Source organism: Cyanistes caeruleus, chromosome 3 (assembly GCF_971803275.1).
Source record: "Cyanistes caeruleus chromosome 3, bCyaCae1.hap1.1, whole genome shotgun sequence".
Classification (NCBI taxonomy): Eukaryota; Metazoa; Chordata; class Aves; order Passeriformes; family Paridae; genus Cyanistes; species Cyanistes caeruleus.
This window is the reverse complement of record NC_141703.1, coordinates 36889481-36917167: the sequence shown is the minus strand read 5'-3', so window position 1 is coordinate 36917167 and position 27687 is coordinate 36889481.

The following is a 27687-nucleotide window of genomic DNA, read 5'->3' as shown; positions in this document are numbered from 1 at the left end:
ACTACACTGCCATTCCTGAATTGATTGATTACCTCTGAAGCACATGCATTTCCTAGAATCTTCTATGTCTGGAAAAATATGACCAGGAGAAAAGAATTAAGTGCTTTTTAAACTAGAGATGGTTGGGTTTTTTTTGTATTTTTACAGACAGGGACAATTGTGGTGGCTGACCAGGTAGGAAAAGTTAAATCTAACATGCATCTCTGTTAAACTGAGAAAGGATTGCAAAGTACATTTTTTCAAAATGACCAGGGAAGCAATATTTTAATTCAGCTAACAGGACTGGCATTTACAATGATCACCCAGCACATAGAAGATGATAGTCAAGAGTACATCTGAGGTCACCTACAGTCTTTATGCCCCACCTACACTATATTTCCAGATGTAGAGGTATAGGTGTTATAGAAAGTATCATGGTGATTTCATGCATAGTACTGACACTAAACTGTGGCTTATGAACCAAAATAGTTTCCTGCCGATGCTGAAGTTCATGTTCCTCCTGAAATATTTGATTTTGTTCACAAGGCATTTTCCACATAATATGAGTGGCAGACTAGCAAAATAATTAATGAGAAAGATCATAGTCAAACAATGGCTGGAAAGAATAACTGGGTTTAGATGACTGTTGTAGGGTGTCCTAATTCATAAACTGTACTCTCTATACTCTTATCACCATGTTTTTGTTTTTTTCAGTCAGAAATAGTGATGCCTTAAGAAGGCATTAGCTAGAACAAGGCTAGACAGAGTTAAGAATAAAGTAGCCATTTATTGAAAGGCCTTAAAGGCCTGAGTGCCTTGGGCAGTACAAGAGCCTGGCCAGGGCTACACCCAAGATGAACCTAAAATGGTCACAAAATGGACAACTAGTCACAAGGTCTCACATATTTATAAGTTTTGGTCCATCTGCATATTTGGGTTAATTATTCAATTACAGCTTCAGATCATGAAGTCCCATCCTTCTTGTTTTCTCTCTTCCTTCCACCCTTGTTTATGCTTTTGGGACTGAAACTTTTAATGATTGTCCTTGGTACCAAGTAGCATGCATTTGAGCAGACTCCTAGTGATACTTCAAGATTTTTGCAGTAAAGTAAGAGCCTGTTACAGCTAAAATGAAAATAGTTTTTGCATCATTTTCATCTTGGGCATAATTTTGCAGAGTAAAAAGGAAACATAATATAAAATGACTCTTCAGTGTAAGTTGCACAACATGGAATGATGCCAAGAGTTTTATAGTTGTCTCAGGGCACCTACAGTGATTTCCAAAGCTGTTTGCACTACCTGTGAAGTGTTTAGTATATGTCCTCAGAAAGACTTTCAGTATTTAGTGGAGATACATTTCTGGTCCAGAAATTCAGAGGATAAGCCAATGTGTGGATCATATCTTCCCTTATTTGGAAAAGCCAAAGTTGTTTCTACACTGCATTTCAATCTCAGGCATGTTAAATAACTTTCTGCTGTGTAGAAATCAAATATGAAAGATCAGAGCTGTTTGCCTTGACTTCTGAGAGGTCAGTGTACCATTTCCTTTTGGAACAGAAATGAAATGGTAAAGCTGTTTAACGCCTTACTGAGTCTGCTTTTATGTACAATATACACAGCCTCCCTGATGATTGTGTTTTTGAGCAGAGGTATGAAATAATCAGAACAGACTTCAGAAATAATTTGTGTTCAAATTCCCAGTGAGGCTCTCTTAAGTAAAGAAGCTACTACAAAACAGAATTTTCTGGCCTAACGTACTGAGTTCTTTTTTAATTACCATGTGGTTTGGTTATCAGTAAATAACCATAGAGATATTGTACCAGATGGACATCAGTTAAAGCCCATGTTCATGGATTTGGAATTGTACTTCCATGTATTTTTGGCATCTTTTCTAACTATAGCAGCTTTCAGGAAATAATTTAGAATATATATTTCCAGATTAATATAATAAGAAAATTCTCTTCTATGGATATGTGGCATCGATATTTATATCCCATTGTGATATGCTGAAGTATATTCTGCATAAGAATATTACTCATAACTTGATGAATAGCAAATTAAGCTATTCATATAATGAATTTGATTAGTAAAGTAAAAGAATTTCCTAAAATTTTGTGTATGAACTATAATAACAGAATGTTCTCTTTGTAGTTACAGGGGATTGAGTTAAAATTTTTTCTCAAGTATTTTTTAGACTCACTAAGTAAACTGGTCTTATTGTGATTTTAGGCTGTTTTTTGTATAAAAAAAAATTAATATATATTTTTGACAATTATACTAGGTAATGTAAAATTAAATTTAAAATACTTAAATATTTTTGTACTAGGAAGTTGGTACTAAATATAAATTGATCTTAGCAGGCAGCAAAATCACACAGGATGATTTATTCCTTCAGTCAAAACAGATTGAATTCCAGATATAAAATTTTTATTATGAAACCACAAAAGCTCCACACCATAAGTTTTATTGATTTTTATTGTAAATGATATGAGGAATAAATGAATTTAAAAGTTTCATTTATTGACAATATATGTCTAAATATGCATTTGTGTTCAAAATTATTTCTACTGTAAAATTATAGTTGTAATCTATGCTATGTTGAATACATTTCATATTCACCAGTATAAATTTAACATTTTATTTTATGATACCCTAGATACCTGGATACTTGCAGCCACAATCAGAGAAAAAAAATTTTTTTCACTTGGTGGGATTTCTCTGCAAACATCAGAAGAGAAATATACTTCATATATCACTGAATTAACATGATTATATTTAAATGGTGTGTCCTGGCTTTAATTGACGTTTTGCTTTACTTTAGTGCTCCCATTGCTACCATGTAGATCTTAGAATTACATTAAAGGCAGGCATATGGATCTACTTAACATGGTTTCACACTAAATTTGTACAGTGCTTGATCTTCCCACTCTATAATGGCACTTTTTTTGTTATCAACACATTCATGGCCTACAGCTGACTGCTTTTATAGCTTTTAATTAAAATCTGAAGTAGAAAGTGTCTATTGGTCTTTGTGTGAAACCAGTCATAAAGAAGAGATTGTACAAACCCTGCACAAGATGGATAACATTTACATCACTTTTCCCACCTTTGTCCTCATGACAAAGAGAAGCTCATTCAAGTTAATGATATCAAAGTGGGAGGTCTGGGAGGCAGAGCCTATTTTGTCAAGTACCCTCTATTGTTAAGGACTTACAAATAAATTTACAAGCCAGAAGTCTTATCAATATTTTATTTGGTTTCACAGACTTGATAGAGAATCTCTCCTACAGTTTGAGGGCTCATTTTTATTCATGTGGTTAATTTTCTTTTAGATTGGCAGCTGACCTTCTATATCATGTTGCATCTTTGGATATTAAATTTTTCTCTAAAGGATATGTTTTCAGAATGCCTGGAATCTACACACACATTTCTACTCATGAATTTGAAGAATGTTAATTTGTCACACACTCTGGAATTAATTTCCATGAGTTTCTTTACCTTATATGCACATTTGACCAGTCATATGTACATTTGAGTCAGTCAGTTTCAGTGTTTTTGTCAGGAGCAGTTCTGCTGCTTCATTGACTAAGTAAATGAGACTGAAATTTGTCTCCACTTCCAATTCATAAGCACGCTGTTGCAACACCCACAACAAATTTGAAATAATTTAGGAAAATTCTTAATGCACTGCCTTTGTTAAGTACATTTTTTATTCTTTTATGGGAAGAAAAGAGATCAAAAACCAAAAAAACCCCAACCAACCAACACAAAAACCCACAAAATCTATTGCCCAGTCTGATGATTCCTTTGATATTCAGACATTTAGATTCACACCACTGTCTTTCCTTCCTTCTTCTTAGACTGAAAATACCTTTCTGCTTTCTAAATCCCTTTCTCCTTTTCTTCCAGAAATAGTCTTTGGTGCCTTTTCTCTTCTATGTTACTTCCCTTGCATGTTGTTTCACCTCTAACAATATTTTGTTAGCTTTTTTTCTTTCTTCTCTGAATGTATTTGTCATTAATGTAGTTGTTGGTTTTGTGTCACTGGCAATAGACTGATTTTGTTTAAAGTTTTTTGACTGCTTATGGAATCTGGTCTTACTCTTTGTAGTAAAAGAAGTGCCTGTCAAGAAAGACATCAATATAATCTGATGAATCTTATGAAAGCATGTTTTTAAAAGCCTTCAAAAAGAGGGTCATATGAACTGAAGAGATTTCAGTACAATACTCACAACTTTGGATATCATGTTTGAACTAAAATCTGATCATACTATATTAAATCAAAGTAAATAATGTATATGTTGATAGACAATCTTATTATGAATTTATAAATATATGAGATTATATGACATATGAGTATAAATACATGGATGTAAATGACATTAATTCACCAATTTTAATTGAATAAATCAGAAATATTATTTAATTTTATTTTTCCAATAAAAAACCCCACAGTTTATTCTTTGGGATTTATCAAACAAGAACCCAACTTAAGGATTTCTGTCACTGAATGCCAATAGGGACAGTATGTGATAGTGAGTACAAAATGACCGGCAAAGCAAGATGTGGAGAGATCATTGCACTAAAAAGGTCACATGGCATTTAACTTGATGATTTTCATCTTGGCATAGAAGATGAACTCACTGTTAAGTAACAGAGAAAACCGGAGTTTAAGAACTTTTAAACATAAACCAATATTTAATTTTTTTCCTACTCTCTCTGCTAAGATTTGCTTCCCATATTCAGGTGAGGAATTTAAATAATAAAATTATGGAAATGCATAAACCTTTCCATTGTTCTTCATCTGGCAAAAAAGCGGATCTCAATGTCCAGCATGAAGAATGAGCATATATTTATAGCAGGAGGCAAATAGAACAAGTCTATCTGTGAGGACAACGTGGGTGTGTGTAAAACATCTCAAAGCCTGAAGATTCAGCACAGACCAGGACTGTCACAGAAGGTTATTATCAGGATAAGCCTATTGTGTTCGTGAGTACAAAGAGGCAACTGTACTGGCAACTCAAGTGGGGTTTGAGGATTGCACCTTCTCAAATAGTTGGGGCTTTTTTTATCAGCTGCCTTCTATACACTACATATTTCAAAGGAGTGTGTTTTGTGGAAGGTGCTACAACGACTGAAAAGTGAGTACTTTGTCCATTCTCATAGAATACAGTCTTAAAACATGCAATTGCTACCATGCAGATATTCCTCAAATTAAAGAGTATTGCCAGTAATTGTGGTGAAGGACAGAGAATAAAATGGATGTTTTTATTAAAAACATTATATTTGTTTTTACTAAAACATTATATTGTATTTATTAAAAAAAACAGTCAGGGACAGCTTTTCTATAGAAATTAAGCTATATTTTGCTTTCTATATTTTTTTTTATCTTTTTCTCAACTAAATGGCATGTTAGAGAGCAAGATTTTTTTTTTTTTATGACTTAGTGAAAAAAAAACTATATCTGTTACAGGTCTTCAAGCTGTATGTTCTGTTTACATTATTAACTTTTTAAGAATGTTTTTCACAACTGATAGCTTTAACTAAAAATGCATGTTGTCACATGCATAGACTTAAGTCTCTGAAACAATGAGAGCATATATTTATTTGTTTATTTATTTCAGTTGCAGACTTTGTAGTTAGTGTATGAGGTATTCTAAACTTGACATTTGCAGACAAAAGCATAACATTAACTGACAGTATCCCTTTATATTGTGAAATAGGAACCGCAGGTAAAGGGCAAAAGAAAATTGTTTCTGTGTAACAGGCAGCCCATTTACCAGCAACAGCTTCCATTTCATATATTTCATGTGTGACCCGCTGTGGAAAATTGCTTTGTTCTCCAAAGCATCTGTCCTAGACTGCTGAAGAGATATGGGTTATTGTGTTATGCATTTTTTGATATTATTTTTTCATCTTAGGTGGGTTTGGTGCCAAATGGCAAACTTTAGAAGCATACATGGAACAAATCTGGTCACTATGACTCTATTTTCTCCTCCTCCATCCTTTCCAAGAGTATCATCCAGTTCAAAATAAGCACTAAATTTTCCTCCATATTGAACCATCGCTTCTTTTTTGTTTTTTAAAAATAACGTAGCAAAGAACAAGTTGCAGAAAAATAGACACAACACATTCCCAGCTTTCTATACATCGCTATATGACAGATACTATGATAGCTTTATTAGATTCTCTTTTATATTGTATACTTCCAGGCCTCTGGTGAAAAATGGATATCAATGGGCTTGGCATAGTGGTTTTGGAGATTTCAGGATTTATCATACGCTGGGTTTGAGGAAACAACCATCCATCTGCTTCATTTTATGGAGTGTCACTGCAAACCCTGGAGCTGAATGGAGCCAAGTATTTGTCATACCTGTCACCTTCCAGCAGCAGCCACTACAGGTAAGTGATATGGGCAGCTCTGTCATGCAGCAGGAATGTCCAGTGATCACAGGCAAGCCTGAGAAAATTTATTGTCTGGGATGCTTGTGGCAGCACATCATCCAGACCTTTTGTGGAACCTGGCCTGGGTCAGTGCTGGATGTAGCAGATCTATTGCAAACAGAATTGGCCAGTGTCCAGGCTGAATGATATGCCATTTATTGTTTCTATGGGATTACTTGGGTTTTTTAAGATAGGGTTTTTGGGGTTTTTTTGCATATTTTAGATTGTTGTTTTTTGGTTGTTTTTTTTTGTTTTTTTTTTTCTTTTTTTTTTAATTCCCTTAACAACCATTGCCTTTTTATCAGTTTTCTCTGAAAGACAAATTGACAGGTTTAGTGGTTTTTTTCCTCCCTGAGATGAAAACTTCAGTTTGAAATTTTAATTACTATTCTATGGGGCATACATATACACAACAAACTATGTCCAAAACTGGCTGAAGCACTCCATTATCTACCCATTAAATATCTACCCATTATGCATATTTCAATTAGTCACTGGTGCTGACTATTCATGAAAGTGGAATTAAATACAATCAGTTGTTTCGTCATTTAAGCATTGTTCTCATATTCTCACGTAAGCCTTACTCTCAGCTGAAAATGAATGATAATTTGCATCAATGCATATTAATGCATCAGATTGTCATGGCAACATTTGCATAAACATTATCTGTGGCATCAGATGGTCATATGACAGTTGCACCCTGAATAATTATGTCTTTTAATAAACCAGTAATAAAGCTAACCAGACCTTTGCCCTTTTCATTTCATGAGCAGATTTGCAATTATATGTGTTGTGTGCATACAAAACATTTCCTGGTGGACAGGGAGGATTTTAGAAACAGTGTAAAAACCAGGTCTGCATCATATTGAATGATAAGTATCTAAAATAATCTTTTTTTCCTTTAAAAAGTACATATGCAATTGTGGGATCTTAATCTATGCAAATGGTATCCAGAGGTAGCAGCCAAAGTTCTGTCATTCTCTTTCACTACTGTGGCATTAAAATTGTGTTCGAAAATATGTGTCCTTTGCACTTTCCCAGTTCAAGATTCTGCCTCTGAATTAATATTCATCTTAATGTTTAGGGGCTTAGCCATTGTAATTAATCATGTTGTAACTGTAGAAAGATACTTAATACCCCATCCCTATGCATTATTTAGATTATTTCCTTAGTGAAAGGAACAGGCAAGAAATTAATTAAATCAAACACTTTGGGGTCTATTTTCTCACTGGTCAACAGAGGATTTATATGCAAAACTCAGGTTAGCATTAATGTAAGTTTGTCACATAAATCACCTAGGAATTGATAGGAGCAGTGAGACTTTTAGTGACCTCCTTAAACACTTTAGTCCATCACTGCTGTTTAGATCGTCATTGTTATTAGTGAAGGAATACTATTAAAATGTTTTATGAGACAATACACCAAGTAATTATAGTCATGAACTGTAGCTGAAAGCTCAATATACAAGCAATCTATACAAACTTACAATAAATACAGGCACAAGCAAGCCTTCAATGACATTATAATTGTGAATGGTTTCTAAAAAACCAACACTGGTTATTTTTTTTAAGTTTTCCTCATAAAGATGATATCTTTTCATATTACCAAAGAGCGTAAAAAGCAATTAATCATCTAAAGAATCTTGTTGATATGTAGCCCTTTTTTCATTCATTGAAAATTTGCCAGGTAAATCAGTGCATGGAAATCCTAGACTATTTTCTTCAGGTGTTGGAAACTTCTACTAACATCAAAGTCATTGTTGAATATGAGTTGTTTACAATAGCACTTCCTCACTTTTTTCTTTTTCTGAGGTGAAACCTTGTTTCTGGGTCATTATTTTGTCCTGGCTCCATTTAATAAGAGCTTTTTTCACTGTTCTCCAAGGTGATAGTTTGCTCACTGTCAGGATTTTGATTATTTTGATTAGGATTGATAAAAGCAATAAGTTTTCCTTTAGTACTGGTAATAGCAATACAAAATCCACCACACATGAACAGTGTTTTCCCCCTTATTTCATTTGTCTGACTTTCCTTTCATTAAAGAAAAGCCTCCTTAATTTGCAGTGATATTTCTAATGGGCTTGGTAGAAAAGCCATCTTGTCTTACACATCTAGGCATGCCTGTCACCAGGTTTGGGCCATATCCCTCACATTCTCACCAGTGAATACGTTTTGTCAAGTTTACAGTTTGACTTTAAATCTTGAGAAAGTATATTTTTGTGCTTAAAAAAATATTAAATTATGAGAGATTAACTGCTTAGGTAGTCAGATGTGAGTTTTTATGGTTTTTCAGCTGCAGTAAATCAGCTTACTCAACCACCATCTTCATAATGTAATTATTTAAAAATATTGGGGTTTTTTTAAGGCTAAAGTTTAATATATAGGTCTGTGGGTAACTGACTACCAAAGGTACATTTTTCAATATTCTTCAACCAGTTTTTTAGCTGCACATCTTAAATATTGCAAGTGATGCTATTAAGAATAAACGTCACATTTTTATGTCATTTTAAACAGAAAACCTGTCTCCAGTTCACTCTTTTTTTTTCTTCTCATAAAGCAGGCAAAAAAGAAAGACTGATACTGTAGAGGGTCTCTTCTCTAGCAGGAGTTTTTAATGCACCAAGGGGCATTGTATAGCTAACATTATTCTAGGAAGTAAATGTTCCATCTTTCTACTTTATTGAGATAGTTTTCTGCTTTGTAAACATTATTTATCTGAGTGTAAGCTTGTAGCTGGGAAGAATCTGCACAAGGAAAACTTACTTATTTGAAGTTTTTCCTATGCCACTATAAGGTTATTCCCTAGTCTATAATCATGACCTTCAGTGTGGCTCCTTCTCTTGCCACACAGATGAAGAATAGCTACTTAAACAATTGTGAAACTAGCACCACTCTGTTCCTGTGGCTCATTGATGCATATGCATATGATGTAGGAAATTCACTCACAAACAATTAATTTGTTACCACCAGTAGTTTAAGCTCCTGATCGTTGGCAGTATATTTTCATGATATTTTAAAAACAAGTATCATTCTTTAATGAAAATGCACAAATGTGATATCATAAGCTATTAAAACAAAAGTGATTATTATGCAAAGTGAAACAAATCACTTAGTATTGGAGGTGTACAGTTTTGAATCCTGAATTGCTTGGGGGCTTGTGGGAATGCAGCAATGAATGCAAAATGTGAAAGCAGAAAAAATCCCCTAGCATTTTTGAAAGATGGATGACAGTAATTATCATGAACAATGACTAACTATTGGTCTCCACTTTGTCTCCCCACGTTTCTTTCTCTTTTTTTTTCCTTTTGTGAAACATTAACTCCAGGCAGTCAGTAACAAAATGTTAGTATCTTTCAATAGTCCAAAAGACACAGTCTTTGATAACGCTTCTAAAACTTTGTCTTCTGCATATCAGAGGACATATATGAATATGTAATTTATCACATTGGTAGTAACTCATACTTTAATTACCACCTGGTAAAGCATAGCTTACAAGTATTTTTTTCCTCATACATTACATTACAATTACATTACATTAATTAAATTACATTACAATTGTTTTAACCATTAAATTTAGCTGAATTCTATTGCTTGTTCAAAATAAATATTAGCATAAATATACATAAATGCTGAATGACTTTGTCCCTAAGTGATAAAGTCTACATTGCTGTGTTTGTTCTTATTCTAGTCATATCTATGAAAAAATAGAAATTCATCCTTTAATTTAAAAAGAAAAGTTAAAAATTACTTGAAAAGAGGGAGTTTACTTGGAGGAGTATGTAATGGAAATTTCTGTGGGTAACACATATAATGGGAAAAGTCTACCAACAACAGTTTCTGAGTCCATTGCCAGCAAAACTTCTAACTTCTGAACCAGCTATGCATTATAATAAAAGGGGAGGTGGGAAAAGAAGGAAAGAATAAGACATAGAAGCAGAGAAGACATAGAGTGGTGGCAAGATTGACCAGAGAAGAGCTTTGTGTTTTTAAGATATTGCTAATATCTTAAAAACAACAACAACAACTAAACAAGCATAAAACCCAAAAAAACCCCAACACTCAACAAAAAGTCAAATAAACTCCAACAAATCCAACAACAAATCCTAAAATTAACCAGCAATCCCCAAAAGCGTAAAACCAACAAAAACAAACCAACAAACCAACAAACTACTTTTTTTTTTTTTTTTTAGTTTGGAGTCAAAGAGAAAACTTAGGGAGGACAGCTGAGATAGGAGTAATAGCAAGAAGAAAGAAGACCCCATGAGGAAAACCAAGAGCTGGAAAGAAGGGAAATAGGACTTCAGCAAACAAAAAGTACCTAAATGGAGAAACATAGCACCAGAAATGCATATAGAGAAGTAGTACAATGGGAAGAGATCAGCTTGGAAAAAATTAATCCTTTCAAACCATGACACAGTTTTATGTAGAGAAGAATTTCCAGACAAGCACCATAAAAAACACTTTTTTTCTTTAGAAAAAATATATAAACTATCTAGGAAAAAAATAAAAAACTAGGAGACTGAATTGAAAGATAGAAACAACATTAAGTATAGAAACCACTTTGCTGTTACACAGAAGACTGGATGTGGAGGGATGATGGGGAAAAACCTGGTGTAAAATATAAGAGTAAAGTGTTTGGCAAGACAGAGTAAGAGAACAGGGAAATAAAGAAGTGCAAGTAATGTTGCATTTTCAAGGAGGGAGAAAACGAAAAGAGGAGACAGTTAGGAAAAACACTTTAAATAATGAAAATCCTCAGAAGGAAGACACAAATATAATCAGAATAGGAAATCAACAGTAACACAAAAGTAAGAAACATGGAGAAAATGTACCTTTAAATATATCTTCATATCATCTAATCTTTTAAGAATACAGCAAATCCACAAGTTACTGTGTTGAGCTTAGAAATGAGTGATTTAAGCCTATAGAAAGTTAAAGAGGGTTGATTCTCTGGTTATTCCCTGACTGTAGAAATTAACATGGCTAGGGAAATTGTTCTGAATTAAGCAATTCCCCTGTTGTCTCTAGTGTGTGTTTCAGCAGAGAGCTGTGAGTAGGTAATGTTGGCAACCAATCTCTCTGTTGAGATATGGAAGGGAATTTTAGCTGGAAGTTTCTTTTTATGTTCAGTGCTTACATCCTGGGAGAGAATAGTTTGTTATGTTTGCTCTGAAGTACTTAGCACACTGCTGAGTTCTGTAAACCAATTAATAATTATATATTAAAAAGCTGTATGTGAATTCAATTTAAGGATATCTATCAGACATCTATTAAAATCAATCCTTGAATATTTAAATGTCTGTTTAGATTAAGCATCAAATACTTCCCAGACTCTGAAGTTGTCATTGATTATGTTTAATGGACTAACTTCTAAAAATAAGGAAACATCTTTCAAATATTGTCTTCACTTGATCCACTCATGAGAACAGAATGAAAATAAATTAAACAGTGGAAAGCCATTAATTTAGCTCTTATAACTTAAGTTATTCCAACAAGAAACAGATAAATGCAGAAGTCTGACACAGAATTTTTTCCCTTTTTTTTTTTTCCTCCAGACTTGACTGCCACAAATACTTTAGTAGTTACCTCTTTCCTCACTCACTAGAGTTTCTAAGATTTCTAAGATTATGAATTGTTAATTATGGTTAGGAAGGCAGTGTGGCATGACTTGTAATTGAAAATTTTTGATGTTTCTCTTCCTAGTTATTTTTTTTGTCAGGAGTAAAAGAATCAAATGTTACAGACTGCTTATAAGGCTAATTCTTGTTTTATTTTAATTTAGAAGTACTTTATTTTTAATGGCTCCCCAGAATTATTGAGCATATTTCTTAAAAATTTTTCAGTGCTTTAAGAATGAAAAACATTTTCTTATATCTGAAGGGATGGAGTTTCATAGCAGCCTCTATGGTGTTGTCTTAGATTTTTTGGCATGAACCATGTTGATAGCACACTAATATTAAAACAGGCTGCACAAGGAAGCGGTGAAATCACCACCTGTGGAAATGTTCAAAAGGCACACAGATGTGGTGCTTGGGGACATGGTTTAGTGACAAACACTCTGGTCCCAGCCTATGTCTTTGACTTGATGATCTTAGAGGATTTTCCTGAACTTAATTATTCTGTGATTCTATGATTTTACTTTTTTTCTGAAACACTGATTGAGCTGAGTTGTGCTCAACATGCACAACTGTAGTAGATGACTTCTACAGGCTTGCAGAAGAAAAAATAATAGGTTTTTGTGGCTGATTTGTCTGAATTCATCTGCCAACTATTATTGTCTGGCTGCACTAAGGTTTCACTGGTCCCAAGCTGTTGCTCCACCTCACTCCTATATTTATTATTCCTAGCAGAGCACTGTATAATATGTATTTGCATATTATATTGTAGAGATCTGATTTGCACGTGGCTGCTCCTTGAACAGAGTAAGATCAGTCTAACTGGAAAACAAACAAGCTATGCAGAAATATTCATAGCTATCTGTCTGCAGAGGTCTGTATTAGCTAGTTCAGACTATTTATCTGCTGGAGAAAAAGTGATGGAAAAGGGAATTTTTAGACATGGGACTTGAACATGAACTTTTTGTGGGGGTGACTGAGCACTGGAGCAGGATGTCCAGTGATGCTGTGGAATCTTTTTTGGAGATACTTAAAAACCTGTCTGGACACAATTCCAAAAAATGTGCTCTAGGGAGCCCTTCTATGCAGGACAGCTGAACAAGATGACCTCTAGTGCTCTCTCCCAGTCTTTCCTATTCTGTGATTCTGTGGTTTGGCTAAGTAGATATCACACAGCACTTCTTTTGTGTCAACAATTCAAGAGTTGCTCTTTCCCCCTTTGTGATAAACTGTATTGCACTGTGGTGTGTTGTATTTGGAGAGTGGTGCTTGCAGTCCAGACAGATGAGATATTATATCAGTGACTATATGGAATAATTAATTTTCTATGTGTGGACACACATAGATTTTCCATCATTTGTATTCAACTCATATAGCCTCAGTTTCCTGTATAGAAAATAGATAACATTCTTCTCATAAACAATATTTTTGATGCAGTTACTATACAAAATAGAAGGGTGGACTATTTACTAGTATCTAAATTTACTTCCTGTTTAATTTTGTTCTGATATTGGCAGTGGTTATTTTATTTCTTTGTTTTTACAATTGTTCTGTATTCAGTTTTTGATTTTTTTATTATTAAGTATGTACTTAAATTGTCTCAGCAGTGTGAGGCAAAACTCTGGGCATACTGTCACACTTATCTTTGTTCAATAGTTTACAGTACTGCAAAAAGTGCAAGCTATTAAATAAGAATATAAGAAAGGAACAAGAATGGAATTAATTTAGAAACAAACTAGTAATTACATCATCCGGCTTTATAATCTAGCTCCTAGACTCTGCAATTATGCTAAATGAGTCTCCTATGCCTATATTATCATACATCATTAAAAAAAGGAAGTGTGTTTTAAAATTTAGGAACTAAGATTCTTATTTTCAAATGTCTATAAAACATACAGAAAAGTATGTTTTCAATATACTGAAAATATCTAAATGTGGTGGTTACAGTAGCTGCAATGTTTCTCCAGAAATATAATTAAGAAAACACATTTTGATGCAGCTGTATTTTTGATTCTTCTATGGTGCAGCCTGTTCTTAGAGATGAAAAAAAAGGTATTGAAAATCAGAGACTAGAAATGAGTTAATAATTCAGTTTAAAGATTAACATGTATTTATAATTACATAATTTTGAATTCCTTTTTTTTTAAACCATTATTTTAATTATGGTGACATAACAAATACTCTGAGTACTTTATGTCATGGTAAAAAAAAAAATCTCAGTGACTTTATTTTATTCCTTCACCCTCTTCCCCTTACTTTAGGCAGAGCAGAAATTCATTTTTTAAGGAAAGATAGAGTTGTACTCCTTCAGTATATTCTACATGTTCAATCGGTCTTAATTTTTTTCCTTTAATACTTGGTTTCTTCCAATTTGTCATCCAATTTTAATTTCTTTGTCATTCAGTTCATTATCTGTTTGTATTGTTTCTTTCCATATTTAGGATATTTCCATGTACCTCTTCAGCTGAAACACTCATCTTCCCAAATTTATTGTCCATCTTATTTTTGAACATGTTGAATTTTGAGAGTAGTAGTAGAATTAATGTTGAATGCTGTGACACTTTATTTGCCAATGTGTCTGGGAAATAAGGGACTTATCCTGAACCTATCCTGTATCCTGTGAAAAATCTTTATACACAAAACCTGATGTCAATGTGATGTCAGTGATACTCACAACATCCTGAAGGCACTGATTGCCCAGAACCTTTACCCTCTCAACTTATCTAATAATTTGCATATATTATTCAATATGAGAAAATATTAATACTTTTTAAGGCTTCTGAAGGGTTTCATGAGGATGACAGAGCGAGTAAGTCAGTCTTGAAGCAGCTAATAAAGTTTATTTTGGGAGTTCCTTACGATCAGTTGATAAGAAGAGCTACACATGTAAGTGATTATGTGTGGATGGTCATAAATGAATTAGAAAATTAGTGGCAGCATGAGCAGCAAATCTGAGGCTTTATATATAACTCAAGGTTGATGCATAATAGAGTGTAAGTATTGCCTGATGTAAAATTGACTACAAATTCATAATTTGTAATTCAATTGTTACTGGAAACAATTCACAAATTCTTTTTTGCATGTCAATATCAGTCTAGTGTTACAGCTGCAATAGTATGTTCCACGTAAAAATAATAAAATTGTGAGAACTAAACTGGATTCAAGGTGGATTATTTTTTTTAAGTTGTTTTGTTTTTTTTTACTATTATAGAAACCTGTTTTTAAATAAGAGACAGGACTTAAACACCATCTGTTGTCTCTATTATCCTTCTTAACAATGAAAACTGTGGTGGGATTTTAGGAGAATATTCTTCTGCAGGTGGATGATTGAGACATTTGAAAATTTTAGCAGTGGTACTGCAGGAAACACCTTCCATTAAATGAGACTTCGATCCAAGCATTCAGCTGGTATGAATCAGTGCAGTTCATCGAAGAGGACAGCACAGCCCCAATGTCTTTGAAGTTTTCCCTTTACCTGGCTAGGGGTTAAACAGCCTCTCTGAATGGAAAGTCATGAGATACTTATTACAGGACTGAAATGCTTTTTTTAACAGCAAGTAGTGCAGTAAGCAGGTCTGTCTGTAGAAAATGAAAGGAAATGAAAGAAGAAGCAGTCAGATGAAACTACCTGTGACCAAATCTATTTTCTCCTAGTGAATCAATTTACACATACTTATTCAGAAACTACTATGCTCGTAGCTCACACATATTCCTGGTGCCAGGAATGCTTGAACCTGACTGTGATTTCTCCAGACAAATAATAGGGATATTAGGTACTTTTTGAAAGTTATTATGACTCTGTCTAGACAGGTGCTTACCCATGAAGTAATAAGTTGCCTCTTTCAAGTCAAAGAGATTCCTTATCTTTTTAAGGTTAACCAGGTGGTGAGGTGTCTGTGACATCTAGAGCATTATGATTTCTCGTTCTCATCACTTAGCCTGCCTTTTCAGATTGAAGCAGCTTTGCAGAATTTCTTTTGAAGACATGCAAATTGAGAAGGAGGCTGTATTCCTGAAATCAAGACCGAGTTATATACATTTCTGCACTTCCAGAAAGAAACCGTTTTAAACAAACAGAAATAGTTTTTAAAATTTCCATTGGCCTTCTATTTGAGTTTAGTGCTACTATCCTATTAATGGAGTACAGAAAAAAAAGAGATCCAAGGCAAAAAACAAATGCATCCATAGAACTCATAATAGTTTCTCTGGTCTTTATTCATCCAATTCAGGATGACATGAAATTGTGTGAGGTTAAACTTTGCTTAGCCAATTTTTCTGTTTTGAATTTGTTTTTTTATGAATATGAGAGTACCACAGAAAGAGTAGGTTTCAATCCATAGCTCGTTGTCTACCATTCCTGTCTAGTCAATGGAAAGGTATAAGTACATTTGTAAGGATATTTTTCTCATCCATTTTATGAGAGAGGTCAAAAATCAGGAAGTTAACCATGATCTGAGTCTACCCTCCTTTCCTCTTCATTAACTATATAGTAGATACATGAAGTAAGCTGAGAGAAATTCAAACCAATACATAGTCAATGTAGTCAATATAGTCAAAGGTTTAAAATTTTAAACCCAACATAGAGTACAAATAATCTTTTAAATCTCCAATGTTTAAATGAACTTTCTTAAACTGACTTCTTAATCACATTGTATGACAGAAAATGGAAAATTTATGTTCTGTATTGTTAGTGCAGGACTGGTAAATATTTGTACTTGTTTCTCATGCCTCTCCTCGAGTGAAATTTGAATCAGGCATAGAATTTTTGTAGTAGACCTTTTATTAAATATATTTTACATTTTATTATAGATTTTGGATTAATCTATTGGATCAAATTCACTCATCAGCCAATGAATCCAGAATTATCATTTCTAAAGCTTAGTGGAATCATCTGTGAATAATTATCCATACTTTTTATAGATCAAAAAAATATGCTGTCCTGTAGAGAGCCAAATACTTGGTGTATGTTTGTTTGGTGTATTACGATTTTTTTGATTTTCACTTATAGTTAAATATTTGTATACCTAATTCTTTCTCATAGCTGAAACTGAAAAATTGTTTGGTTCAAAAGATAAAGAAAATTTCTTAATTGTATATTTAGAACATCTTTTTTGTTGAAGTTATGTGAGTTTGAAATTATACAAAGAAAGATTCTTTTTTTTTAAAAAAACCCCAACTTTAAAGTAACTGAATACATCCATCATTAATTAGGAATAATTCAATCCCAAGCACAGATCTTGTAGACAAACCTGTGGCAAATTTGAGTGAGTTAAAAACTTCTGAATCAACGCCTCAATGTAAATCCTATTTCCATCTAAAATGTAGAGAATCTGATGTTATTTCTGTAGCTGTTTAAATCAAATAACTATTTAAGGTGAAGGAGTGAAAAATATCCAGCTTGAAAACCTTTTCACAAAGGAACAGTAAAGGTAGTGACTGAAATACAACGTTGCAGCAAGCCCCAGTAATGAATGTAAATCTCAGCTCCTCTCTCGGAGCCACACACACACACACACACACACACTTACCTACACAGTCCCCAGCATTAGTTACTGCACTTATATTCTGTGCAACTGTAAGCCTCTATACAGCTATTGATCTGCAGACTTTCTGAAATTACACTGCCAGGTATCACTGTGTTCTTGATATGTTATCGATTTTCTTTGGAATGTTCTGATGAAAAAAATATTACAGAGCTGTAGGACAAAGAGAAGGTCTCAGTTTTATTTAGTAGACAACTTGATTATGCAGCAGCTGACCACAACATTTTTGTTTCTTTCCCAGCTTTCCTTGGAGAATTGCTGCTAAAATAATGGTGTTTTTAGGGGTTAAAGTGTCCTCCTGAATCACCAAATCTTTATTGATCTGATTCACAAAGGTTCTGAGCCCCTCAGGTGGGAAAACATTCACCTGCTGCTTTAAGGCAGCTTTGACTTTGCTTTATATCCTACAGAGACTGGTGTTTGTGGAATGAACATCCAGCACATCATAGACCTGCCTCTTGTTTATAGGCATTTTTCAATTCACAGCCCTGATACTGCATTAAGTTGCACTCATCTCTAGCTTTCAGGGTCACCTTTGTAAAAAGAAAAAGTTTGTTCATGACCAGCTTACTGCTGCAGTGTCTTTGATTCAGAATATGGAAAAGGGAAGGAGAACAGGAGATTTTTACAGTTGTAGATTAGACTGTTTTTTACAGATAAACTAATGAATTTACCTTTTGCCTTCTTATCAATACCTCCTGATCAAACAGCTCTTTGTTGCTTTCAATCTTCACAGCATTAACTCCTTATGTTCACCTTCACAGATGATACCTGTGTTTCTGTACTGGCTCTGGCTGAGTAAATTTTCTTCATAGTAGCTTGTATGAAGCAATACCTTGCTTTTGAGAAGAGAACACTGTTGAAAACACATTGAGGTTTTTAGCTGAGCACTGCTTGCACAGTCAAGGCCCTTTCTGCTTCACATGCTGCTCTGTCAGTGAACTGGGGCTGCACAAGGAGCTGGGAGGGGACACAGCCAGAGCAGCTGATTCTAGCAGACCAAAGGGCTATTCCATATCGTATGTGTCATGCCCAGCAACAGAAGTTGCAGAAAAGACAGAGGAAGGAGGGGATGTTGAGAACTGAGAAGCCCCTCTTCCCAAGTAAAGTAATGATTACATATGATGGAGCCTATTTTTCTGGAGATAGCTGAGCACCTCTCTGCCCGTGGGAAATGATGAATGAATTCCTTCTTTTGTTTCGGTGGTATCCACAGCTTTTGCTTTACCTATTAAACTGTCTTTATTTCAACCCATGGGTTTTTGTGCTTTTCTTATTTTCCCCATTCCACTGTGGGACAGTGAGCAAATGTCTCTGTGAGGTTGACTTGCCTCAATTTACCTCACCGAGCTGCTGCTTGGTAATATTAGGAATTGTGAAGGAAAGCAACACTATTCAAACACTATTTTTTAAAAAGGTTGCATTATTTTCAGACTAAGTAACAGCTGTATCTATTTTACAAGCATTCTGTGGCATCACTGCCCACAGAACTGTTTTTTAATTTCCAGACTGAACTTGAACTGCATCAAGAATGTAATTTTTCTTTGATTATTAGATAAGATCATTGCTTGCTAATACAACCTGACATGGAGTCCTGTGTTTTCAAACTGAAAGTTGTAATACTGAAATGCAGCAGAACCCTCAGACTTGGGTATCAGAATGGTAAGTCTACACCTAGAGTAAAATGCTGAATATTTTAGTTTCTGGCAGAAATGAAAATTACATTGTTTTCAGAACATGTCAAAGTTTCATACTTTCTGAGGGTTTACGTGGTGACAGAAATCACTAATGGAAAGTTTTCTAAATGGGAAGCATTTGCCTTAAGTCTGTCTAAACTGGCCTTGCATTTTCCACAGAACAATAAATCATTACATTGTGAACTTCTCCACCCACAGATCCCACATAAAGACTTAGGAAATCTTCAAATGATAGCATACTTGTGGTCAAAGAGAGGTTTGAAGCTTCCTGGAGCAAACCTTAAACTTTGGCTTCGTAACTACCACAGCATACATCTGAATACATATAAAAATCATAGCATACAAAAAACAAGGAAAAAATTAAATAAGCATGTTAACATTCTGGTAAAGTATCTGGAAAAGTATTTGAAGAAGTACATGTGGTTATAATATCTTTTTTTTTTCCCTTGCATATTAGAAACTTTTGGTTTTGATATCCGTTTTTGTGTACAGAGAGATTATTTTCTCTTCTTATTTGTCTTCACCTCTCACTTTCATCATAGGTGCTTGCCCACTGTGCTGTTTCCTGAAAATTATTTTTTAATTAAAGTGACTGATCAAATTGTTTTACTAAAATAATATTTTTCTCAATCCAAACAGTGATTTCTGAAATCAAGAATACTTAGTAATTATCTGGTAAAATCACCTGGCAAATCAGACTTTAACTTAATCAAAATGCTATCTTTAAATAGGGCATGTGAAGTTTCTGAACGTACTTACATATTTGAACTCTGAGCTGGATTTGTTTGGATTTAAAGACCTAGTTGCTCACATATTTCTACATTAAATATTTCTATACAGAGGTACTGCATTTCTGCCTTTCTGGCAAATGAAATGTGATAAGTTGTTTATTCTGGGCTACTTTGACTCTTGCTTCCCACTCCACACAATACAGTTTTATGAGTAAATGTCAGGTAAACTATTTTTGCACATAAATTTAAATGTGTCTAAGTACCTTGTAGAACCAGAATCAGTTTTAGAATCTTAGAGGTCATTAAAATGACTTCATAATATAAATCAATTCTAAATCATTAGTCTTTCTATATATTATTTTCTTATTTTGGTGGATGTTGCTGATAATATTTTTGAAATTATAAAAATGTGAAACATTAAGAGTATGCAATGTCACTTTTTAGGCTCTAGCTAATTCTTTAAATAGCTGCCTTACATGAAGACTACAGTTATTTATGTAATAATAGTATGTCTCGTGATCCAGATGAGTTGGTGTTGAAATTGGTTAAGTAGAAGAGTTGCTTAACTGTGTTACACTTAGCCTTGGTATGTACAGTTAATTTGTAACAGCTAAAACACATGCTCTTCCAATCCTTTTAATTCAGCCATGTAATCTCTCCCAAGCTCATACTCTTGCTACCAGCTAATTAATCTTTATCAGGCATTTTTAAAAGGCCACTTTATGAAATCAGATAAGGAAAAAAAAGGTCAGTGAAGAGTATTTGGGTTTTGGGTTTTTTTACCCTTCTTTTAGCATTAGCAAATGGGACAATTACTGTTTTAGACTTGCAGATACATTTAGCTAATTTCTACATGGTTGCATCAAAGACATTCCATTCTTTAATTACTGGAGTCTTCAAAGAATACCAGTGAGGAAAGAAATCCTGTCTTTCAGCCATCATTGAATTTCTCATTCTAGTAGAAGTATAAGGCCAAAACCTACAAGTGCAAATATTGAAATACAGAAGCAGTATATGCTCCCTTCTCCCTGCAGTATTTAGATGATAAAAATATAAACCATCACCCAATATCCTGATATCCCACTTATTATTTTTATTCTTTTGCTCTTCAAATGTGAAAGTACTCTTCCAACCCAAATGATTTTGTGATTCTATGCTTGAATTACTTTTAAAAGAGCAGAATCTTTTCTTCTAACACTTGTTATATGTTACTAATTTAAGTGTTTCAGAGGGACTGAAATTATTCTTTCAAAACCAAGAAGAGCAGAAAGGTGGAAAAGTGCAATGAGGAGAGAGAGATGGGCCATGAAGATTACATTGACTTTTAGTTTGGTGGTCAAGTTGTTAATAAGTCAACATTTTGAAGAAATGAAGTTTAAAGTGTATGCAATGACGATATATTCTGCTTAGAAAAATGAATCTAGCTACTGTATATGACTCTTTAAAAAAGGCCACATTTTAAAAAAACCCAAATATTTAAAATGAAAGCTGAAATTTAAACTAAACCTAGAACCATTTGCCTTGTAAATAAGTCTCCCTCCCCACTAATAATCAGACCGTACCACTTTTACAAAAAAATCCCTCAGAGTTGAAAACTGTAAGGAAGCATTATTTCACAAATAAAGAATTACTTGAAATTTTCAGATCAACAAAACTGTATTTACTGTATGGGAACTATAACAGTATGTCACATAAAAACATGGAGAAGTGCAGTGTTTCTATTATAAAAGAGAGGATGATGACCAAGTTCTGTGATTAGGAGGCAAAAAAGTTTGTTGACATTAAAGATATATTTAGAGAGATATTTATAGAGATAGGAAAGGTTAAATCAAAAGCATTTTATCATATGTAAAAGTGCCCAAGATTTAAAGTAATGACAGTATGCACTAAATAGTATTAAAGTCAATTTAGCTCAATACTCAGATTCCCTAAATTGATAAAAAGGGTCAACAGTGACTGCAGATAAGGTCAATCAAATAATACAGTGATTCTGTTAGTTGTTTGATACAAGTATTTCAGTATTTCAGCTTTTAAAAATATGTGGTAAGAATATCACCAGAGTGTATTGACACACAGTGCAAAATATTAAATTTCTCATTGCTACAGTGGAAAAAAAGTCAGCCCCCAAAATCCAGTCCCCCACACCATAAAAAAAAATCAAACCCACCCCAACTTGTCCCTACAATAATTTGTTTCTTTAGTATTTGAGAAGTGACTAAATTCTCCTTAATTAAAAGAGTGAAAACATCCTTTATGTGCACTTATTCTCATGGATCCTCCCATGTATAGTGTAATTGCAAAAAATAGTGCTATAAAAATGCATGATTTTTTTTCAGAAATGAGAGTCAATATTTTGTTTTAATTAGTCTCTGATGTATTCCTTTCCCTACCCACTTGAAACAGAAAATAATACTTTTTGCTGTGAAAGGCGTCCGCAAGTATAGCTGACCTAAATATAATTAATGAGCACCGAAGTGAAGAAAGCATTAAAGATGAAGCTTGTTGATGACAGAAAACATTTGTTGCAGATTAATAATCTTCTGTTGGTTGGGTTATTGATGCTATTCCCAAGATGTGACCATGGAAATTTACAGGAAAATGAATACTTCTTTGTTTCCACTCTTAAATAGCAGTACGTCATGACATAACAAAAGAAATGGTTGACATGCCACATAGGTAATTTAGTTGCAGCTCCATTCCTATGAATCACAGCCAAGTAATTAATCTTTTACCTAGGAGACAGTACTGAGGATATTTAATAAAATGTAGGAACAATAATAATTTTTATATAAGGAAAATAAAGTACATGGTTTAAAGGGGATTGATACTTTGCACAAATATGAAGAAATTGAATTTTGGTGTCAGTGTAAGAAAGGTCTAATTGATGGATATTGCTACCATACAATAGTTGTACAGAGAAAGGAACTAAATCTGGATAACTGCACATGAAATTTATAAGTGTTGCAACAATAAAATTTGTAGGACGTTTTCTATTTTGTATGCAGCAAGTACTGTTTTCAGTCTAATTGGTTTTTCATGGATTTGAAGACACATTCTACAGATAGGAGTGCATCTGTTTTCCCCAAGACACTTTATTCTGATTAAATATTTGAAATTAAGATGGAGTGATTTCATGTGTTAGTTTTGATAATGGTGGTTAGTTCAATGAAAAAAAATAAATTGGCAGTTTCTTATAAATGTTTGAAAAATCTGAAGTGGCATGACTTTGTGATTAAAACTGTTTAATTAGCATTTCCTGAAATACTAGAAATTAACCAAAGAACAGTGCTGCTGTAAGAGTAATCTGGAAATTTTGCACTATAAAAGTGGTTTTTTTACATTTATGCCTGATTTTTTTTTGTTTAATTGAATCAGTGTGAGACCAAAGTAGCTAATTCTCTATCTGTAAGTAAATATTCCTGTTAATTTGCAATGTGCATTGACTCCTACAAATAAAAGTAAAAAGTAGCCTTATATTCTTTACAGCCTTTCTGCATGAGAGTTTTACTTAAAAAAGAGTTTCTGTCTGCATCAGGACGTACTAACAAAGCCATAGCAGAAAATACTCAATTTCTTCTACTTTAAAAAAAGATTCATAGAATAATTTGGGTTAGAAGGGACCTTTAAAGGTCATCTAGTCCAGCCTTCCTGCAATGAGCAGGGGCATCCTCAATGAGGATCAGGTTGCTCAGGGACCTATCCAATTGGATTTTGGATATTTCCAGAGCTGGAGCATCCACAACCTGTCTGGGAAACTTGTTCCAGTCTTTCATCATCCTCACTGCAAAAAATGTTCTTTCTTGTATCTAGTCTGATTCTACTTTTTAGTTTAAAGTCACTACCTCTTGTTCTCTTACAAGAAGTCCTGCTTAAAACATCCATGCCCATCTTTCTTAAATCAGAATAGTAGATATTGAAAGCCTGCAATAATGTCCCCCTAGAGCCCTCTCCAGGATGAACACCCAGCTCATTCAGCTTGTCTTCAGCAGAGAGGTGCTCCAACACTCTGATCACCTTCACGGCCTTCCCCTGGACTTCCTTCAACATGTCCATGTCTCTCCTGTGCTGAGGACCCTGAGCAGAATAGAGGGGCAGAATCACCTTTCTCAACCTGCTGGCCACACAGAGTTAGGGGAAATAAAACCATTATTACACCTATTAGAAAAATCAATACAAAAGAGAGATTGCTGACCTTTCTATTGAACAGTGCTAGAACCTCCCTACTTGAAAGTAGGAAATTTGACATTTTCCAATTATTATTCTTACATTGGGTGCATGTTTTACTGATCTTATCAAAATCTACAAAACATTGGCCAAATGAAAAGGTGATATAAAATGAGTTTGCTGGAGGCTTCTTGAATTTTCACAACAAAAATTTCCAAACACTGCAGTGAGGTGAGCTGGGTTTTCTCTGACTATTCCCAGAGGCTTCAAGGTACATATCATATAAACATTGAAAACATAGGAAGTGACTTTTATTATTTGCACCCTCTGTATCTGCAGAATCCAAGAAACAAAAGCTGGTTTGAATAAAGAGAAAAGAGGAGCCAGCACTGAAATAAAATATACAGTGTACAGGCTGAATGAGCATCTGGCATAAGTGATCCAGTGTAGGAAGATGGGGGAGAATGCTTGGAGAATTAAACTAAGAAGCAACAGTAATACTGAATAAGAAAATAACAACAGACATATGAGTTTTGAAAAAGGAAATATGTGGCAATGGACACCACACTGGAAGTAGGAATACAGACAGATTTTTGATAGGGCAAAATGCTAGTCCTTTCCCACAATGTTCTTCAGGCAGTTCAGCTACATTAACCAAGGATCATATTAGGTGAAGACCTCTGTTTCTGCCTGATGTTTTCTAAATTTTTGGCTGGTAATATGGTTTACTGTTCTGTTAGCAGTTAATCACATTAAAAAATAGATCATTTTGTTCTCATCAGGGTTATTGAAAAATTTTCTTATTAAATACTTAGATATTTTTAGTGCACATTTTCCATACCACCTCACATCTGAAAAATAAGACTGGTGTAGTGAAATGTTTTAGAAAGAGCACATGAGTTTCTGAGAATTCAGACCTTCTGCAATTTCAGAAGTGTTTTCTCCTTTCTTCTTATCTGTCTGATACTCTTTTATGTTTTGGATTGGGACATCTGGAAAAAAGGCTTGACAAATGCAACACACAGACTTGTTACAATACTCATTTAATACTTCAACTAGCATCAGAAGCCTGCTGTTGAAATTCCATAATATATTCTGACTGGTCTAAATGGCTGTCTGGTATTGAACTCTACTAATTTATAAGCTTTTCTGAGAAGGACTGGATAAAGATATGAATATGTTGTTGATCCTGTTTTTAAATATTTTTATTTAAAAAAATATTACTATGATTTTATGAATTCATATTAGAGCTATTTTTGCTAATATCTTTGATGATGATTCTTTGAGTGATCCTAAGCCACTCACTCACAAGAGAATATAAGGACAAGATTTATCTCAGCTATTTTTAGCCACTTAAGAATCTTATCTGCTCTTTCTTAGTAGGATGAAATAAGCATTTTTTCAAGAGTAAAATATTCCATACAAAGTCAATCATTCACTCTACTCTAAGATTGCATGAATCATTGCTTGGATGTGATTTGAACATTTCCCTCTCCATTGCCACAAAAATCAGCATAAAGTATATTAATATAAGGTAAAATATTCATTAGGAAAGGCACATTTAACACTAGCTGTGCTCAATGTTTCCAGAGGAATTTACATTTGTAAAGAGGCTATTTTGCTGGTTATAGTAAAACAAAATCAAATATCTTACAGTAGTAGTAAAAGTATTAATGCCAATTACATTGTACATACTACAAAGAGAACATTTGAAATGTGTTAACGAGGAAGAGACAGAGGTCACTTCTCTAACTGCTAATTCAGGATTATTCATTTTGGCAGAAGGTGGATGACATAATTCCACAGAAATTTCAAACGTACATTAGGTCAAGCTAAGTGCTTCTGCTATTGAATTTGCTTTACAGTTGTAATATTTTTTTCCAGAAGGAGGAAGAATCAAGTCACATTCCTTTAATCTTAGCTATACATACATAAAAAACAAAAGCACTGCAGACATTTGATTCCTAAAATAAATATAGTTTGTTTGGATTCATGCTCTTTTTTTAATTGTTATTTTCTATTATTATTAATGATATAGTTACTCAATCCATTCTATTCATAACATATATGAGTTCTCTTACTGAGGGAGATAAAACAATTTGAACCCTATTTAGAACTCTTCTTTTTCTCAGTACATTAATTTTAAAATTTAGTTTTCAAGTTTCATTTCCAAATAAAAGTATTATGACTGCTTACAAGCTTCTAGTTGATGATTATAAAAAACTTTGGTGGGGGGATGGGGGTACCCCAGGGGATGATCAAGATATTAAATATTTGCCTACCTAGAGCTCTAACAATAATGAAAAATAAATTAATAAAATTCCTGATAATTTTATTGTTTGATAGTAATATCATGCTGTTTTACTGAGAATAGGAAGAGCCATCTGCTTTTGAAAACATTCACAGTATAAAAATTCCAACTTTAGGTTTCATTAAGGCATTCTGTAAGAAGTATCTTCTTTGCTTCCTAATTCCCATCTTGACATAAATTTAGAGAATTATTAAGGTTAGAAAAAGCCTCCAAGGTCCTCAGTCCAACCTTTGACTGAACACCGCCTTGTTAATTAAACCACGACACTAAATGTCATATCCAGCTGTTTCTTGAACACTTCCAGGGATGGTGAGTCCACCACTTCCTTGGGAAGTCTGTTCCAGTGCATGATAAACTTTCAGTGAAGAAATCCTTCCTAGTGTCTGACCTGAACCTCCCCTGGTGCAGCATCTTGTCTAATTTTGAGTGAACAACAGGAAGTCCAGGCATATGATGATATGCAGGTGATGCATGTGTCAGTGTAGGTGGCACTGACAGCAGAACTTTCAGAATTTTCACTAAAAACAAGCAATAAAAAAGGTGTGAGATTTGCAGTATAGATGTTAAATGTATATTTTAATCAATCTTTATACTATTCTAGTTCTTTTTTAAAAAAAACACAAACTCTTTTCTTGTCCTCTTTGCTATCCATAATTTCATAATGCAATTTCTATCCAAAGTTATCTAAGACCTTTTAATTCTTTCTGTGAACCAGAATATCTTCAGATAGTGAAATAGTAATTCAAAGCAGAAAACCCCAGAAAAAAACATTAATTTCTTAGAGCAAGTCTGTGCCTTTTCAGTCTTTATGCCTCTGGACAGCAGAAAGGAACCCACATGTGCTGGAAGTCCCAGTAAAAATGAGCTGTGAAGGTGTTCAGGGATCTGGCTCTGCAGTCTGATGATGTGACAGCCTGTTGACCACAGCTGGATTGAATTGAGCATCCAGGTGGAATACAGCCAGATGGTGATGGGGAGGTCTGGCTCTCAGACAGACCTACCAAAGGGAAATCTCAAATTCAAGTTACCACACATCTGAGGTTCTCATATTTTGCTGGGTTGTTGGCAGAACCAGTTTGGTTTTATGATTCAGCATTTCTGTCCCTCAGTCCATAGTGACAATTGCGTCTTCCATTTGTCTTGTTAAAATATCAAGGTTTTTTTCTTCATTTATGTTTTGCTGATGATTATCCAGTCAGATGGG